The sequence below is a fragment of the Mytilus galloprovincialis genome, chromosome 8 (assembly GCF_965363235.1).
Source record: "Mytilus galloprovincialis chromosome 8, xbMytGall1.hap1.1, whole genome shotgun sequence".
In the NCBI taxonomy this organism is placed as follows: domain Eukaryota; kingdom Metazoa; phylum Mollusca; class Bivalvia; order Mytilida; family Mytilidae; genus Mytilus; species Mytilus galloprovincialis.
In genome coordinates this window covers 73,466,509-73,485,120 of record NC_134845.1, presented here as the reverse complement: position 1 = coordinate 73,485,120, position 18,612 = coordinate 73,466,509, and the positions used below count along the sequence as shown (strand labels likewise).

General features: G+C 32.5%; 1 long non-coding RNA gene across 1 annotated transcript in view; it reads right to left on the bottom strand.

Annotated features, from left to right (window-relative positions):
• LOC143043509 (uncharacterized) overlaps positions 1-18,612 on the bottom strand; it is a 55,211-nt gene that overhangs the window by 1,891 nt on the left and 34,708 nt on the right. The gene's annotated exons all lie outside the window — the stretch shown is intronic.

Genomic DNA, 18,612 nt, shown 5'->3' with positions numbered 1-18,612 from the left:
GATTCTCTCTTGAATGGGTTTTAAATACATTTTAATATCAATAGGATTTAGATTAATAAAATGAAATCCAAGTCCTGAAATAAGATTTTTCATATTTATTATCCAAGAGTTATTTTTTTCAGTTTCTTTATATATTTTTAGGGCAAGTGAATTATTTGACTCAATAATTATATGAAGCCAATATTTTATTGCTGAAAATTCTATTCATATATCAGTCCTTTAAAATATTTGATTGTCAAATCTTGGAACCACCACTTTTACAAAGAGGATTCTGTGCTTGATCACATTATGAATGATTAAATCAGCTTGTAAATGAAAGAAACTACATGTACATGTTGTTATGGAAATTCTATAGGTTATTTCAAAGTCAGTTTAAAATAAACAATTATCATGATTATAGATTCATAACATTCATCATATCATTAAATTTATCAAATAAAGGCAACATGCAGTTGTATACCGCCGTTCAAACAATTTCCATATTCAGCACTCATCACTTTGCTACATTCCATTTGTTTTAATTTCTCTCCAAGATGTGCAAAATTAATCTGAAATAAATATTTAATCTTTAAATGACAAAATTGTAACTTTAATGATTTATAAAGGGGACTGTAAATAACAAACACTGAAACAGACGTATCTACAAAAAAGTAATGCATGTACTTGAGAATGCAGTGTTTTATTTCTTTAAAGATAGTTCTTATTAATGAAGTATTTGAAAGTATATTTACAAATGCACAAATCTTCAGATATAATATTACCAAGCTTTACAAATTTCAGGCATGGTGATAGTCCAAATAATTATACCGCTGTTCAAAACTCGTAAATCTATGGACAAAAAACAAAATCGGGGTAACACACTAAAACTGAGGGAAACGCATTAAATATAAGAGGAGAACAACGACACAACATTAAAATGTAACACATACAGAAACGGACTAAGCATTAGACAAAATCCGATGGGAATAACAAATATAACATCAAAACCAAATACATGAATTTGGGATAGAAAAGTACCGTGACACGTTAAAAAAGCTAAATCAAGAAATTTAGTTTCAGATTGGAAAAAAATTAAAGGACTTAGAAATGAAGTGATAGATCTAGTAAGAGAGGCAAAACAGTCAGTACCTGATTAATTTGCACAATTCCCTAGTCGATACCCCCCCCCCCCCGGAAAGTGGTGGAGAATAGATAAGAGTGTTTGCAAATCTAAAAAATAAAGAGTCAAAATTCTTCTATTTATGTAAATGGAGAGATTCTTATTCACCCCGTTGAAAAAGCCACAGCCATATATGATTATTTTTGCTCAATATCAAGATTTGACACAGAACCGCAATTGCCTAATGTCCCACCTTTGGCACCCTATGTAGTATGAGCTGTCTGACATAGTAATAACAGAGCAGGAAGTGATTGAACATTCCCAAATTTTAAATATTAACAAACCAACTGGACCTGAAAAGCTACCTCCAAAATTTCTTAAGGTAATGTTCCCATCACTGGTTACACCTCTAACATTCATAATTAATAAAAGCTTACAAACTGGAAAAGTTCCCAGTGATTGGAAACTTGAAAACGTGTCACCTATCTACAAGGGTATTTAGATCAGGACAGTGTCTCAACCTACAGGTCTATCTCTGTTACTTATTGTTTTAGAAATATTTTTTTAAAAGTCTTTACATAACTACATGCATGATCATGCAATATTAACTGATCAGAGTTCCGTATCAAGGATTCTACTATAAATCAGTTACTTTAATTATATGATGAGATTGTAAAAAAATCTGGACAAAGGGAAATATGTCAGATTTATTTTTGATGTGTCATAGGCATTTGATCGCGTTTGGCATATGGGACTTCTGTATAAATTAAGAAAATATGGAATAAAGGGTAATGTGCTTAACTGGTTCAAAAGTTATCTTTCTGAAAGACAACAATTGGAGTAAATGTTTTTTTCTTATTGGAATACTGTCAAGGCAGGAGTCCCTCAAGGGTCAATCTTGGGCTCTTTCCTGCTTTTATTGTTTGTGAATGACATATTAGATGTAGTTACAAACAAAATAAAACTGTTTGCAGATGATACTAGAAAATATTTCAGAAGTGACAAAACATAAACATCTTTGTATAACCCTATCATCTATTGCCAGATGGGCAAGTCACATACAGTATATGTATAAAGTTTAAAGAAGAGCTATATGTAGAATGAGAATAAGTGCTCATGATCTTAGAATTGAGAAAGATAGATATAGTAAAAAATACATAGAGAGAACTCGTGCAGTCTCTATGTCATCACCGCTTATCACATGGATCAAATTGGATCACATGGAAGATGAGACCCATTTTACAGTAAATTATCTTTTATATAATGAACAGAGGAAATTATTATTTGATAAAGTAAACACTTTTTGTATTAATTTTAAAGAACTACCTAAAGATAATTTTATTATGAGATTTGATGTAATAGTTATGGAAGACACATGTTGTGTTAGGCTCTGATCCTGTCCATAACGTTATAGTATGGTATTAGGTTTTCCAATCATATTGTGCATAATATTGTTGTAAAATGATGCTCTTTACAGGGTTCTTGATATTAGATTACTAAAATTCTTAACTCTTAATTCTTGTACGGTTACATTGATTCAGAAATCAAAGAAAACACCGAAGAACTGTAATGTAAAAAAAAACTGTTTTAACAGACAGTATAGTTAATGCTATTTGAACCAACTGTGCTCCTTTTCTTGCCGACTTTTCCTTCATGCATACCATATGCATCCCTTACCAAAACGTGCTAACATTTTCCACATAAGATGCTCACGTTAAAAAATAAAATGATTGCACATTAGGTTTTTAACATGCAAATTAGGTGAGCATTTTGTGGGCAAAAAATTGCACATATGAAACTACCCTAATTTGCATGTTAAAACCTCATGTGCAAATGCTCCTGTGAGCTTTTGTTTCCCATGTGCATTTTTTCAGATTGCTCATATATACAAATAACCACGTGAATATTAGTTGACCCATTTGATTTTGTTATCTAATTATTCCCAGATGATGATAAAAGTGTATCTAAAGATCAAAACAAAATGGCTGCTTCAAATAGGAATATTTTTCAAATTTAAATGAATATCTTAAATAATTTAATTTAAAATAAAACCCTGACACATCATGTTAAGTGTTATTCTTTAATTACTGTCAATTAATTATGATTTTTATATTATTTTTTTTTTTGGTCACTAAAACCATGATGACTAAAAACATAACATTACATTTTAAAACCAATAGGTGGACTTGCAAGTGTAGTACATATTGAATGTCCGATTAAGGTAGCACAATACAAAGATTTTTCATCCCCAATCAGACATCTTTAAACTGATGTAATTCCACTCATCCTTCTTTAAATTTTATAAATGAGGTACCAAAAGAAAGAAGAAGGATTAATCTTTCAAATTGTGATAATTTCATTATGACATAATTATTACATAATTAATTGTTATGTAATTAGTTGCTATATTGTGATGTCCACACTTGAATGAATTTAGCTTCTTTGTTATTCATAGCATCCCAAAATATTTTATAGATTCTTGCACAACACAGTTTGACCTCCAAAACTGTGTCTCAGATTTTTCCTATTGTATTTCATTCTCTCATAAATCTTCAATGAAGTCTGCAACATCAATTCATAAGAGATCACTAAATTCAATTGGGTATAAAATTTGTTCTATTGATGTTTTTGGAAATCTGAGACACAGTTTTGGAGGTCAAGCTGTGTTGTACAAGAATCTATAAAATATTTTGGGATGCTATGAAGAACAAAGACGTTAAATTCATTCAAGTGTAGACATCCCAATATAGCAACTAATTACATAACAATTGATTATATAATAATTATGTCATAATGAAATTATCACAATTTGAAAGATTAATCTTTCTTCTTTCTTTTGGTACCTCATTTATAAAATATAAAGAAGGATGAAATGAATTACATCAGTTTAAAGTTATCTGATTGGGAGTGAAAAAATCTTTGTATTGTGCTACCTTAAGTACTGTGTTTCAGAAAGTTTAAAAAGGAATGATCTATTATACATGTAATACCTATTTGAAGCAATCTGCAAAATAATACTCCAATAAAGGACTAAAATTGTAATATATTTCAGAATATAACACAAAAATGAACCAGAAATAAAAATGATAACTTACAAATAATTAACCACAGCCACACTGGTTTTATCAGATGCCATTTTCTTCAGATAGCACAATATAGGGCTTAACATTTTTCATATCCGTCTCCCTCCAATTATTGCATGCTTTGAATTTGAATTTACAGGAAGTACATGACTGGGCATGTCATTTTGAAAAAGCTCATATGAGCAATGATGTAGGTTAGTTTAGAATGGTTAAAAGAATGGAAAAACTTTTCAAAGTACAAAACTAACATAAAACTAACATGGATGATAAATCTCAGCTGAGGTTTGAATTGCACATGTGAGCATTATGTTAGATTTTTGTCAGTGGGCATATATGAACTACCAAACTGCACATGTGAGCAACCTGATTTGCATACAATTCTTACTTGCATCTCATGTGCTTCACATGTGAAACTTATGTGCTTTTGTTAGCAATTTCTGTATACGGGTATAATTTCACACAGAAGGTTCTCATGAAAATTAAAAAGAAGCGAGCATTTATCTTGAATTTGTTATTTTGCTATTTAGAAGCTGTCGTCAAAATAGGATTCACTTAACTTGATAAAGTATTTCTTGTTAAATGAAACGTTTGAACTTACTAAGTGGCCCAGTGTTGAAGTTGAAGTCACCACTTAACAGTTTACGAGATTGAGTTGACAGTTGTGGATATATTTGGGTCATGAATAACCATGGATATGCTTTAATTGTTGAAATCACACTGTCGCCATCTTTTCTCGCCATTTTCATGTGTAAAACCTAATTAGACTTATCCAGGGCCTTTCTATACTTAAGTATATACTCTAGTGTAGAAAGTCCCTGACTTATCAGATAATTTGTACTCTCCATGAGTCAACATGATCATGTAACTGTTCTGGACCATATGAGTATGTACTCATATGGTCCGACCATACGCGTATGGTCCGCCTGTACGCGTATGGTCGGGGTAATTAACACTCTGTTACAGTTTACTTTTAATACTTCTAAACTCTTCATATGGTATGACCGTTCATTAAAAAGACGCTATCATGTAGGTAATTTTATTGTATTGCCTAATAACTAACAAAATGTTTCTTGTAATTCTTTATTTCACTACAAACTACCCAGGAGAAGGTAAAAAGCTACATCAAAAATAAACAATCATAAGTAATTGTTCCTAAGTTATTTCTTAACATGTATTGTAATTAAACATAATACAAGTAATGCAATGCAATGAATAGCTAGATCCCTTAATATGCTTAAATGTTCAAAACAAACAAGAAAACTATATTTCTCAAATTTATCAATTTGCTCCTAAATGAACCTTTATGACCAGGTGAGCAGAATTTGTAGTTTCAACATGTTCGGTTCACAACAATGCCAAAGTAAAAGATAACATCAACAATAACAAAATTATTCACACTAACAATATGTCCTAAGCGGGTTGTCCGTTGACATAGTCAGACTAAGTTTTACTATATCCTAGGCCTAGATAATATTGAATATTCTATTTAAAGTCACAAATACTCAAATGTGCATGGATGCACGAAAGTTACGAGAAGAAGTTTCTCGGTTCAATTAGCCATTTCTTTAGTATTAAACGTTCAAATTACACAGTATCGAAAAATATACATGATATGTGCCTAATCCTAATATCTTAACTGATATGAACCAGGTGCTCTGCAGGGCGCAGAAGTTGAACCCTGAACAGTAGGGGCAAGTATGGACACAACATTCAAGCTTGAAAACAGCTCTGAATTTGGATTGCGACCAAATTTTTGACATAATATGAGTTTTTGACACAAAACATATGTCAAGATCTTACAAATATATTGCGTAATATTGCAATTAAAGATTTCTTCTTTAAACTTTTCAAAAATTTGGAATTTGAGAAATTTGAAAAAAAAATTAGTTGAAAACTACCACCAAACCCCTTTTTTGTGCAATTAGTCCAAAATATGACATTTTTTTTTTATACATAATATACAAGTAGTGTAAGGGAGTAAATCCGAACATACCCAACATTGTATGTTAAATGTTTTAGAATTACATCCCTTACACTGCTTTTAAATTGTCTTAATTGTCCATTGACCAGAAATACCTAGTTTTCCCCCTTTTTTGCCCCTTATTCCAAAACATTTTGAGCCATAAGCCCCCAAAGTCAATACTAACCATCCTTTCATGGTATGGAAACTTGTGGTTTAATTTCAGAGAGATTCATACACTTAAACATAAGTTATTGTTTGATACAAAAATCAGATTATTTTTGGCCCCCTTTTGGCCAATAATTCCTAAACAATTGGGACCATAACCCCCAAAATCAATCCAAACATTCCTTTAGTGGTATTGGACCTTCTGGTAAACATTTATAAAGATCCATACACTTAAACACAAGTTATTGTCTGTAAAGTAGAAAAATGCTTTTTTATGCCCTGTGTTTTGGCCCCTTATTCCAACATATTTGGGAAAATTAACCCCAAACTGAATCCCAGTCTTCCTTGTGTTATACGGAACCTTGTGGTACAATGTCACAGAGATCCATACAGTTACACACAATTTATGAGGGAAGATAGGAGGGGTCCTGATCCCAAAATCCCATAGGTAAATGTACGGTCTTCAACATGGAGCCTTTCCTCCCACGGAGCAGCTAGGTTTAAAAGGCCCCTTTTCTCCTGGCTTGATATGTTTCACATTAAGTAATGTCGGGAATTTGTATAACTGACTACACAGTATTGATTTTTCTCATTATTGAAGGCCCATTTCCATTCTCAATTTTATTTATTACAGAGTTTGTCTTTAGTGCCGTGTGGAGACAGTAGAGTGCCTCCCCGTGCTTCAGGTTTATGCTCTTATAATATACTAGATTATGGAGTGTGTGTCCGACCGAGAACTGCTCTAGTTCATTACTTTAGGAATATTTATCAAAAAGTAGTATTTCAATATTCAGCCCCATTCTACTCTTTAGGCCAGCTGAAGGACGCCTCCGGGTGCGGGAATTTCTCGCTACATTGAAGACCTGTTGGCGACCCTCTGCTGTTGTTTTTTATTTGGTCGGGTTGTTGTCTCTTTGACACATTCCCCATTTCCATTCTCAATTTTATACGTTATATAAAGTTCCAAAAGGAAAAAAATATTCTGGAATATTATTTCCACAGGAATAAATATTACAGTATATGTTCCTAATGGAATAAATGGTATAGAATATTTGTTCCGACAGAAATAGGTATTATGACATTGTTTATAACAAAGTTTCCAGTGGAACTTCTGTTAGGTGGAACAAATATACGTTGACAGCTTACTGACTGCTTAAAAAGGAGGCCCGGTCCAGTCACGCTTTGACAGTGATTCCCTGAATAATCAACCATTTTTTCCCCACAATAAAAACGGGACGGGCAATATGAAACCCCCCCTTAATCCGCATCTGCAAACTCTTTTAACAAGTATCTGTATCACATGTACACTTCAATCTCAAAATTGGATTGTCGGAGGACCGTTTTTCAAATCCTTGACCGTTACCTGTCTTACGGAAGCCGCGTGTAATTTTATTTGAATACACTGAGTCGACCTAGACTATTGACAAACTAATTTTGACTTAAGTTATAGTCTATGGCTCACTATTGACAAACTTATTTTGACTTAAGTTATAGTCTATGGCTCAATATTTAGTCCCAGTTTAAAGTTTTAGTGAAGTCCTGTTTCATAGTTCGTCCTTAATTTCCTGATTCATGGTTAATAAAGGCCGGCTATCTATTTATTGGTTAGTATTGTATTTGTCGAGTAAATGGTTATTTATTTTACTATAAAAGTCATGATTGGAACTTCCTTATATTATCAATCGTCTTATTTTTTCTTTGCCGGTACCATAAAAATGCGTTGGATAAAAACCGCAATTTTTATACGTGTGCATGTAAAACAAATTTCGTTGTAGAAGGGTCTAAAAACAGCACAAACAACATTTTCCAAAAGATATAAAAAGTGAAAAAGTAGATTTACACAAAACGCATTTGACTAACAGGTCGAACAACTGATGATCTTTAACCCTGCTGACTGCCATTGGCGATTGCCAAATAAAATTGATCACAAGATGTAACAAAATGGATCTTAATATAAATTTAATACTAAACAGAATTTTTTTTTAACTTGTGGCCACGATGTTATGCCACAAAAATACGGTGTCAATATTTTTTTTAGTACACCAGATCCGGATTTCGACAATAAATGTCTCTTCAGTGATGTTAGGGATCGAAACGGTATTTGGGAGGCCATATAAAAAGTACCCTCATTTTTAGATAAACTCTTGAATTTATATATAAGTTCAGTGATCTTAAATGTCGAGAACGAGTTACAGCTATTTTCCTAAAGCATGTCACGTTTAAAGGTTTTAATATGAACTTGCTTGATTTGTTTGTATAACTGTTTGCTCGAGCATTATAATTAAGATTTACACTATGATTGCACTCAATATATAGGTGGGGCTGCAGCTTGTTACATGTTATTTGATGCTTGAGAAAAAGTTTATTCAAACAAAGCAAACAAGCCAATCAAACCTTTAAACTACATGCTTTAGGAAAAAGCTCTAAAACACACGAAGACTATACCGTATATGATACAACCATTGATAACAGAAGACTGGCTGATGGTTTTTCATCCTGACACTGCCTCAAACAAGAAAGCTACCGTCAAACATAATTACATTCGTCGCAGTCATACTGTATAGAATCATCTCTTCATCATAATATCTTGATATTACCGTCAACCTGATTTAAGGTGGTATGGGTGTCTTCCTCCATCTTTGATTGTAAAAAACAGAGAATCCAAGGTCCAGATTTTCCATCGAGTTAGCAAAATTTGATGCAGGAATGCAGATGTTTAATGTACATTTTCATTTAAAAGTACCAATATATAAGAATATAACTTCTAAATGTTGATATTTTTGCAAATGTTAATTATTTTTGGTTGTTTTAATTTTTTTTAAAATTGGCATTTTAAGGGGAGGTAACTCTAAAAAAGTGCATTTTCTGAAGGATTCTGTATGGAATTTTCATATTTTGTATTTTAGCCGGAAAAAACGTACGGTGACCCTATCTTTTCTTTTGATATTCTCAAAGCAGTGTCTGAAAGCTATATTTTCCTGAAGTATTTAACAATTCTATCATTTTGTTTAGTTTCTAATCACAAAATGGTGTTTTTTCCTGTATAATCCATACAAAATGTGTCATTTTGTCCCGTCCTGTAGCTTGAGAAAATGCGCGGTGACCTATTATTTTTATTATATTTTTCAACATGTATCAATAGATACAACGTTTTGGCAAAATATGAACAAATTCTATCATTTTTATTTTAGACTCCCATACCACCTTAAATGAACTTGATCAACACACAAACAATATTATTGCAAATGCAAACAAAAGCATAGACTTTGTTAAAAGAAATATCAAAACATCTATCCCAAACATAAAGGACGTCATTAAGTCTCAGGAATACCTACTTACGACACTTGTACATGTTCGACAAAAACTAGAGTATGCGGCTTGCTTGGTTTGGAACCCTCATACTGGTGAACAATACAATACACTTGAGATGACCCGGAGTGCGACTAGGTATGACTAATCGTTATCATACAGGCATGCTAAATACTCTTAAATGGCCTTCCTTTATTACAAAAACGCAGACTTAAAAAAAACCCAACTAAACTCATAATGTACTTAATAAACTGAGACTACTATTATGTGTTATAGTAGTCTCAGACATAAATAATGTCTTTAGTTTTCTGTTTGAATTGCTCACGTGACCATATTGTCGCAGTGACATAAAAATTACTGTTAAAATTATTCCTTTTATCCTTTAACAATTACTCAATGGAATTAACTGCTTCCAAATGCAGAGGCGGATTTAGGGGGCCCAGGGAACCCGCCCCCCCTTTTGAGAAAAAAATTTGGTTGATTATATAGGGAATCACTGAAGCGTGACGAGAGCGGCCCCTCTTAATCAGCCAGTAGGCCCGGGCTCCCTCTTAATCAGCCAGTAGGCCCCCACTTATGAAAATTTCTTGATCCGCCACTGAAATGTGACCTCCTCCTCCTCCCTCTCCCACGTTAATTTCCGCTACACTAAATATTTTAGAGAAAAGTTGACACCTACAATTGTCTACAATATTGAACAGTAAACCTTAGCAGGTATGTAAATAGTTTTAACCACATGTCATGTTAGGATTTATTTATTTTTTGCTGGTACTATTCTTTTATAAATATTTTTTTTATATTTTTATCCTAGTACGCATGCGCAGTAGTTAGTAAACAAAGAACAATATGATGGATAACTGGATATCACAAAAAGAAGAAGAACGAATTTTAAGTATATTTAGGGACTTTAACCTGTATTTTGCTAAGCCGACTTTTCATGTCTCTTCTGTTTATGGCTAGATTAATGTCTTTTATTGTTACCTTCGATCCACCATATTCATTTCAAGTCCAAATTTCGCATGCCAATAAAAGTTTACAAATTAAAATGAGTCGAGTATACCGGTAAATGCTATGATTGAAGTTAACCGATTAATATAAAAAAAAAACAGTACCCCAAATCCACTCCGTTGTCAATTTTTTTAAAAATTATTAACATTATTAAAAGACAGTTTTAGATGTTGCACAATTTTATATATTAATAAATGAATGAAATGAGTGAAAAGATCTGAAATGTATGAGGCATGTATATGTATCATATGACAAAGCTGAATTAAATTTTAAAATTTTTGGGGAGAGGGGTGGTCTAATATGCGCACCAAACCATGGGTTAATTATGGCTATTATCTGACAGAAGCAGAAGAAGCAATAGGAAAGAAGGTTGATCTTTCATCAATTATGAGATGACAAAAAGATAGTTAATCACTTAGGCATTTAAATTCAACCAATAGATTTTTTTTCAATAGAGGTGAACATAATTCAGTTCTGGTCAGTTACACCTGGAGCATGTAGCTTGATCAATTGATTTCTTAATAAAAGATTTGCATTTTTTTAGTTCTAGAAAAAAACAATGCTTCAGTTAATCATGCGTTGTTGTTCCTGAAATGCTTTAAGTATTTACAAATACAACTGATATGTAGTTGAAAATGCTCATAGGTAAATTTCATACCATTAATTTTAGAAAAGGAAGACCCTGTATACCTTTTCTAAACACTGGTACACTCTTAAACAGGGAATACCCCACTTTTTTTACCCACGTCAAAAATTTAACGTGACATATAATGGTATACAAATGTCTGGCTTCCCGCTGTCCCTTACTGTATTACTTTTTTGTCTGTCCAGAATCCACATGTCGCACTGTAACTTGAGAACCCCTTGTCCAAATTTCATGAAACTGAAGATAGTTGTTTCTTATGATGGTCAAACAATCTTTATACTTTTTGATGAAAATAGGATTTAAACTTTTTGAGTAACGGGACTCTATAACTAAAACAGGGGTGTGTTTTTTTCACATGTTGCGCTGTATCTCAAAAATGATTTCTGATTATTGCTTTAAACTTTACACACTTCTTAGTTATTCTAATCCAAAGATCTGTATACTTTTTGGTGATGATTAAAAATTTTATTTTAGAGTAATTGAGTTTTTTGTATAAAGGGGGGGGGGGGGGGTTAATGTCACTTTGTATATCATAAATGATTTATAATTATTGCTTAAAACTTAACACACTTCTTAGTTATATCAATCTTAAGATCTGTATACATTTTGGTGATTCAAACTTTTACTTTAGAGTTATTGAGTTTTTTGTAAAAAAAAAAAGGGGGGACTTTCACATGTTTCATCATATCTTAAAAACCATTAATGACTATTGCTTAAAACTTTACACACTTCTTAGTTATATTAATCTAAAGATCTGTATATTTTTTCCTTTTTTCCAATGTCGTGCTGTATCTCAAAACTATTTCTGCTTATTGCATAAAACTTCTTTAATACACAAGACAAGGGCATATCATGCACTCGTGGCACAGCTATTTATTCTGACTTGACTATGTATTACTGGTAAATTATTAAACCAGGGATATCATTACCATAAATTACTTAAAACCTTTACTAAATTTTTCCATAGATATAAAGATTTGGTTTTGAAGTTTGGTTGTACCTGTAGAAAACTTATTTCAAACAGGATAGCACATCCTCATTTTTACGGAAATGTTGTTAACCGTGCCCGGAAATTGAGAAATGACCCATGTAAACTTGTCGCTCCTTTAAATAAACTTATTCTAAAAGGTTACCTATTCAACACTGTAATGAGATCATTGAATATTGTTTTTATTGGTATAAATATTGATTTTGTTATCAGTAAATTAAAAGCTAGCTAAATATTCCTAGTATGTTATATGTAAATACATATTCATGGATCTACAATCTGTCGATACCTGTAACTTGGCATTGCACAAGGTCATGTTTTTCTCTGGCTGTTTATGACGTCTTTACACTAAATCCATTGGATGTTGGATGTGTACGGATTGATAGTTTAGTTTTAGTGGCATGATTTTTTTTAGTTGTTAGTGGCTTTGAACTAGCTGTCAGATAACTGCAAGTAATCTCAGATCTGTTCATTGTGTCTTTTTTGTGTCGGGATGTATAAGTACCGGGCCACGTCTACTTGTATTTTTGTCCATCTGATGAGTCAAGCCTTTTTCAACTGATTTTTATAGTTCGTTCTTTTGTTGTACTGTTATACCACTGTCCCAGGTTAGGGGGAGGGTTGGGATCCCGCTAACATGTTTAACCCCACCACATTATTTATGTATGTGCCTGTCCCAAGTCAGGAGCCTGTAATTCAGTGGTTGTCGTTTGTTTATGTGTTACATATTTTTTTTTTCGTTCAATTTTTTACATAAATAAGGCCGTTAGTTTTCTCGTTTGAATTGTTTTAACATTGTCTTATCGGGGCCTTTTATAGCTCACTATGTGGTATGGGCTTTGTTCATTGTTGAAGGCCGTACGGTGACCTATAGTTGTTAATGTCTGTGTCATTTTGGTCTTTTGTGGATAGTTGTCTCATTGGCAATCATACCACATCTTCTTTTTTATATTGACCCCAACTTGTTACATCTAAACAAAAGGTAGGGTACATTGTAGATAGGTAGGGATTTAAAAAAAAATTTGCGTTGAGTCTATAGGAGCAAATTATTCCGACTTAATGAAAAATCCCCCCATTAAATCTTTAGGGTAGGCTCTTATTAAGACTAAATGTAAAATAGGTAGGGTAACTGGAACCACACAGATTTTAATTTGGCTTCAGTAATATGTTTCATTCTTAAACATCATTCTTACTTAATTTTCCACTTCACTGACTTTCATGATAAATTTCATCTCACTTCAGTTTGAATTTTATGTACTTTATAAGACTTGCTGTTCCCTTATATAAGAGGATAGAAATGTTCTTTAACTCAGTTGTCAGGCATTCATTTTCTGCTACTACATACTAATGAGTAAGTGTCAAGATGGTTAAAATTTGATCGTGATTTGTCAAAATATCCTAATCACAAATCATCAGAGATCTCAAATAACTTCGTTACTGTTATTTTCTATAATGGTGGCCAATCAACTTTTTTGAAGAGAGTTATACCCCTTGGAAATTACAAATTTATGGAAAATGGCTGCATTTGCGCTCTTACAGCAATTTTTTTTAACAGATTGTTTTATATGACAGCAAACAATTTTGGTATAACATTGTAGCTGTCTGTGTTTTCCAAAGACACTTAGTTTCCAGACAATAACTTAAGTTTAAGTGAATGATTTTATGGGTTATGTTCACAACAATTTTGGAATTAAGGGCCTAAAAAGGGGTCCAAATAAGCATTTTTCCAATTTCCAGACAATAACTTGTGTGTAAGTGTACAGATCTTTCTGAAATTGAACCACAAGGTTCCATACCAAAAATGGAAGGTTGGGATTAGTTTTTGGTGTTACAGCCCAAACTGTTTAGGAATTATAGGGGCCAAAAAACAATACTTTTCTAATATTTTGTATAAATTTCTTGGTTCTTGACTAATTTCAATGGGGTTTTATTCTTGAATTCTTGGGGTTCTTTAATATGCTGAATCTAATCGTATATTAAATTTTTGGAATTTGGGCCCCATTTTAAATTGGTCCACATGAGGTTCAAAGGGTCCAAAATTAAACTATGTTTGATTTCATCAAAAATTAAATTATTTTAGTCAAAGCTTTTACTTAGATTTTTGTCGAGCCTGCAACTTTTGTTGCAGAAAGCTCGACATAGGGATAGTGATCCGGCGGCGGCTACGGCGGCGGCAACGGCGGCGGCTACGGCGGCGGCGTTAGCTCACTTCTTAAAAGCTTTATATTTTAGAAGGTGGAAGACCTGGATGCTTCATACTTTGTATATAGATGCTTCATGTTACGAAGTTTCCGTCAGTCACATGTCCAATGTCCTTGACCTCATTTTCATGGTTCAGTGACCACTTGAAAAAAAAGTTCAAATTTTTTGTAATGTTGAATTCTCTCTTATTATAAGTAATAGGATAACTATATTTGATGTGTGCGTACCTTGCAAGGTCCTCATGCCAGTCAGACAGTTTTCACTTGACCTCGACCTCATTTCATGGATCAGTGAACAAGGTTAAGTTTTGGTGGTCAAGTCCATATCTCAGATACTATAAGCAATAGGGCTAGTATATTCGGTGTATGGAAGGACTGTAAGGTGTACATGTCCAACTGGCAGGTGTCATCTGACCTTGACCTCATTTTCATGGTTCAGTGGTTATAGTTAAATTTTTGTGTTTTGGTCTGTTTTTCTCATACCATATGCAATAGGTCTACTATATTTGTTGTATGGAATGATTGTTAAGTGTACATGTCTAGCGGGCAGATGTCATGTGACCTTGACCTCATTTTCATGGTTCAGTGGTCAAAGTTAAGTTTTTGAGTTTTGGTCTTTTTATCTAATGCTATATGCCATAGGTCAACTATATTTGGTGTATGGAAATATTTTATGATCTTTATGTCAGTCGAGCAGGTTTTATTTAACCGTGACCTCATTTTCACGGTTCATTGCACAGTGTTAAGTTTTTGTGTTTTGGTCTATTTTTCTTAAACTATAAGTAATGTGTCAACTATATATGTTGTATAGAAGCATTGTTAGCTGTACCTGTCTGCCTGGCATGGTTCATCTGACCTGGACCTCTTTTTCAAGGTTCATTGGTCTTTGTTTAGTTATCTTGGTTAATGTAAAGTTTATGTGACAGTTGTAATAAAGCTTAGATTTATACTTGAGACTATCAACATAATATCAATGATTAGTATAGAAGGCGAGACATTTCAGCGTGTGCACTCTTGTTTATTTTGGGTCCCGTTTTCAATTTGGTCTACCTTTAGGTCTTTTAAGTGTCCAAAACTAAACTTAGTTTGATTTCAATAAAAGTTGAATTCTTGGAACATTTTTTAGATTTTTTATTATGGACCCAGTTTTCAAGTTGGTCCAAATTGGGGTCCAAAATTAAACTTTGTTTGATTTCATTAAAAATTAAATTATTTGATTCAAAGCTTTTACTTAGATTTTTAATTTTGGGTACCGTTGCCAATTTGGTCTATATTAAAGTCTTAAGGGTCCATTGATTTCATTAAAAGTTGAATTCTAGGGGTTCTTTGATATGCTGAATCTAAAACATGTTTTTAGATTTTTTATTATGGACCCAGTTTTCAGGTTGGTCTAAATTCGGGTCAAAATTAAACTTTGTTTGATTTCATTTAAAATGAAATTATTTGAGTTCTTTGATATGCTGAGTAATAATCTTCAATAATTGAAGGATTGCTAGAAACCTAAAGAAGAAAAAGAAGAAAGCTTTTACTTAGATTTTTAATTTTGGGTCCCGTTTTCAATTTGGTCTACATTAAGGTCTTAAGTGTCCAAAACTAAACTTAGTTTGATTTCAATAAAAGTTGAATTCTTGGAGTTCTTTGATATACTGAATCTAAACATTTTTTTAGATTTTTCATTTTGAACCAAGTTTTCAAGTTGGTCCAAATTGGGGTCCTATATTAAACTTTGTTTGAATTTCATAAAAAAATTGAATTAAAATGTATTGGGTTCTTTGATATACCAAATCTCACCATGTAAATGTATATGGATTCTTAATTTTTGGTGCCAATTTAAAATTGGTCTACAGTAAGGTCCAAAGGATCTAGAATAAAACCTTAGTTTTGATTTTAACAAAAAATGATTTCTTGGGGTTCTTAGATATGCTTAATCTAAACATGTACTTATATTTTTGACTATTGACCCAGTTTTCAAGTTGGTCCAAATCGGGATCCAAATTGAACTTTGTTTTATTTCAACAAAAACTGAATATAGGCTGAGTCTTGCAATGTATTTAGTTATTGATATTTGGGCCCCTTTATTAAATTGGTCCCCATTGAGGTCAAAAGGGTCCAACATTTCAACTTTGTTTGATTTATTAAAAATTGAATTATTGGTGTTCTTTGATATGCTGAATCTTACTGTCTTTAGATTTTTAATCTTGGGCCCAGGGTCCTTTTACAAATTGATCTACTTTAAGGTCCAAAGGATCCAAAATTTAATTTAGAGTAATTCTTTAAAAAAATGTATTTTTTGGGTTCTTTGATATGCTAAATCTCACCATGTATTTTAATTTTGGATTTTTGTTTTTTGGGCCCAATTATTAAATTGGTCCACAACATTAAACCTTGTTGGATTTCATCAAAAAAAATAATTCTTGGGATTCTTTGATATACTGAAACTTACCATATATATATATTTAGTTTTGGGTATTGGACCATAATAGGTTAATTTATTTTTTTTAAGTTCAATTAGAACACATTCATTTTGTGTCAAAAACCTATGTTGTGTAAAATATTTAATCACAATCCAAATTCAGAGTTGTATAACGCTTGAATGTTGTCCATACTTGTCCCAACTGTTTATTGAGGACAATTTTTACAAAATTTCTTTATCAGGTGTTCTAACTTTAAAAAATCTTCTCTAAAACTACTGAACCAATTCCAACCAAATTGAAGAAAGTATGACAAAACAAACTACATTTTCAAACACTTATTAATGTATATAAAAAAAAACTATGATGAAATTGGACACTTACACTCTTAAACGGAAGATAAATGCCAAAAAATAAAGGTGAGCGATTCAGGCTCTTGAGAGCCTCTTGTTTTTTTTTTGGACAAGCTCTTTAATTGGGGCCGATAAACAATTTTTAAAAGTGTTATGTCCCTTGGAAATATTGAATTTGTGGGAAATGGCCTCGTTAGTGCTCTCATGGATACAATATTTGCCAGATTTTTATAAAATCTATACTTTGTAATTATCAGCAATATCAAACTATTTCTAAAATGGTGGTTGATAAACTTTTTAGCTCACCTGGCCTGAAGGGCCAAGTGAGCTTTTCTCATCATTTTGTATCCGGTGTGGTCCGCCATCGTCGTCCGTCGTCGTTTATCGGACAACCCGTTGTTAGGTTACTGCCCCTGAATTGGTAATTTTAAGGAAATTATACTGTTTTTTGGCTATTATCTCGAATATTATTATAGAGATAAACTGTAAACAGCAATAATGTTCAGCAAAGTAAGATCTACAAATATGTTTATATGACTAAAATGGTCAGTTGACCCCTTAAGGAGTTATTGCCCTTTATAGTTATTTTTTACCAATTTTTCCTATTTTTTTCTAATCTTTTACAAAAATCTTCTCTAAAACTGCTGGTCCAAATTTAACCATACTTGGCCATAATCATCATTGAGGTATCTAATTTAAAAATGTGTGCGGTGACCCTGCCAACCAACCAAGATGGCTGCCATGTCTAAAAATAGAACATAGGTACAATGTAGATTTTGGCTTATAACTCTGAAACCAAAGCATTAAGGGCAATTCAGACATGGGATAAAATTGTTTTGCAAGTCACGATCTATCTGCCCTGAAAATTTCAGATGAATCCGACAACTGGTTGTTGGGTTGCTGCCCCTGAATTGGAAATTTAAGGAAATTTTGCTGTTTTTGGTTATTATCTTGAATATTATTATAGATAGAGAAAAACTGTACACAGCAATAATGTTCAGCAAAGTAAGATCCACAAATAAGTTAACATGACCAAAATGGTCATGTGACCCCTTAAGGATGTACACTTCTGAGGAGTCAAATTTTTCCTGTGTTAAACTTTTTAAATGGTCATTTAATATTTTCGAAGATAAGTGTTTTCTGAAGTGAATTCATAAAAAAAAATCATAGGCTTGTGCTCTTTTTAAGAAATTATGGCCATCTGAAAAAGGGAAATTTACAGAGTATGAGAAAAATGCTAATTTCCAACAAAAACAGCAATATATGTATTTTTTCAAAATCTATCTAATAAAAATTCATTTTGGACGTTTCCTCTTTTTAATACCTTGTATCATAGACAAGAAATCACAAAACACATAATATATATGAATTTTCCAAAACTGTCTA